The sequence below is a fragment of the Mandrillus leucophaeus genome, unplaced genomic scaffold (assembly GCF_000951045.1).
Source record: "Mandrillus leucophaeus isolate KB7577 unplaced genomic scaffold, Mleu.le_1.0 Scaffold1034, whole genome shotgun sequence".
In the NCBI taxonomy this organism is placed as follows: Eukaryota; Metazoa; Chordata; class Mammalia; order Primates; family Cercopithecidae; genus Mandrillus; species Mandrillus leucophaeus.
In genome coordinates, this window is record NW_012098477.1 from 511,037 (window position 1) to 513,469 (window position 2,433).

Here is a 2,433-nt window from a genome sequence, read left to right on the forward strand (position 1 = left end):
GAGGCTGCAGTGAGCTGAGATTGCACCACTGCATCTCAGCCAAGGTGACAGAGGTTATGCTACCAAAAAAAAAAAAAAAAAAAAAAAAAAAAAAAAAAAGCTTTATCAAGACTAAGCAAGAGAAAAAGAAAGAAGATGCAAATCACTAAAACAAGGAATTAAAAAGAGGACATCTTAAGTTTCCTGTGTGGTTACTAAAAATAAATAAGTAAATAAATAAATACTAAAAAGTGGCCATCACCTTTAAAAAATATAAACTATGTGCCACATTTTCTTAATCCAGTCTGTCACTGATGGACATTTGGGTTGATTCCAAGTCTTTGCTATTGTGAATAGTGCCACAATAAACATACGTGTGCATGTGTCTTTCTAGCAGCATGATTTATAATCCTTTGGGTATATACCCAGTAATGGGATGGCTGGGTCATATGGTACATCTAGTTCTAGATCCTTTTGAGAAGGGATAGAAAATCTGAATAATCCTCTAACAAGTAAAGACATTGCATCAGTAATGAAAAAACTTCTCATAAAGATAGGTCAGACCCACATGGCTTCACTTGCCATCCTCTGGGGACAGGGCATAGCTAAACAAAAAGCAGCAGAAACCTCCGCAGAGGTAAATGCCCCTGTCTGATAGCTTTGAAGAGAGCAGTGGATCTCCCAGCATGGAGGTTGAGATCTGAGAATGGACAGACTGCCTGCTCAAGTGAGTTCCTCAATCCTGAGTAGCCTAACTGGGAGACATCCCCCACTAGGTGCAGACCGACACCTCACACCTCTCACGGCAGGGTACACCCCTGAGATGAAGCTTCCGAGCAAGAATCAGACAGCAACACTTGCTGTTCAGCAATATTCTACCTTCTGCAGCCTCTGCTGCTGATACCCAGGAAAACAGAGCCTGGAGTGGACCTCAAGAAAACTCCAACAGACCTATAGCTGTGGGCCCTGATGGTTAGAAGGAAAACTAAAAACAGAAAAGACACCCACACCAAAACCTCAACAGTACATCAAAATCATCAAAGACCAAAGGCAGATAAAACCACAAAGATGGGGAAAAAGCAGAGCAGAAAAGCTAGAAATTCAAAAAATCAGAGTGCATCTCCCCCTCCAAAGGAACGCAGCTCATCACCAGCAATGGAAAAAAGCTGGATGGAGAATGACTTTGACGAGTTGAGAGAAGAAGGCTTCAGTTGATCAAACTTCTCAGAGCTAAAGGAGGAACTACATAACCAGCGCAAAGAAACTAAAAACGTTGAAAAAAGATTTGACGAATGGGTAACTAGAATAACCAATGTAGAGAAGTCCTTAAAAGAACTGATAGAGATGAAAACCACAACATGAGAACTACGTGACAAATGCACAAGCTTCAGTAACTGATTTGATCAACTGGAAGAAAGAGTATCAGCGATTGAAGATCAAATGAATGAAATTAAGTGAGAAGAGAAGTTTAGAGAAAAAAGAGTAAAAAGAAATATGAGCAAAGTCTCTGAGAAATATGGGATTATGTGAAAAGATCAAACTTACATCTGATTTGTGTGCCTGAAAGTGATAGGGAAAATGGAACCAAGTTGGAAAACACTCTGCAGGATATCATCCAGGAGAACTTCCCCAACCTAATAAGGCAGGCCAACATTCAAATTCAGGAAATACAGAGAACGCCACAAAGATACACCTCGAGAAGAGCAACTCCAAGACACATAATTGTCAGATTCACCAAAGTTGAAATGAAGGAAAAAATGTTCAGGGCAGCCAGAGAGAAAGGTCAGGTTACTCACAAAAGGAAACCCATCAGACTAACAGCAGATCTCTCGGCAGAAAAACTACAAGCCAGAAGAGAGTGGGGGCCAATATTCAACATTCTTAAAGAAAAGAATTTTCAACCCAGAATTTCATATCCAGTCAAACTAAGTTTCACATGTGAAGGAGAAATAAAATCCTTTACAGATAAGCAAATGCTTAGAGATTTTGTCACCACCTGGCCTGCCCTACAAGAGATCCTGAAGGAAGCACTAAACATGGAAAGGAACAACCGATACCAGCCATTGCAAAAACATGTCAAAATGTAAAGTCCATCAATGCTAGGAAGAAACTGCATTAACTAACGAGCAAAATAACCACCTAATATCATAATCACAGGATCATGTTCACACACAACAATATTAACCTTAAATGTAAATGGACTAAATGCTCCAATTAAAAGACACAGACTGGCAAATTGGATAAAGAGTCAAGACCCATCAGTCTGCTGTATTCAGGAGACCCATTTCACAGGCAGAGACACACATGGGCTGAAAATAAAGGGATGGAGGAAGATCTACCAAACAAATGGAAAACAAAAAAAAGCAGGGGTTGCAATACTAGTCTCTGATAAAACAGACTTTAAACCATCAAAGATCAAAAGAGACAAAGAAGGCCATTACATAATGGTAAAGG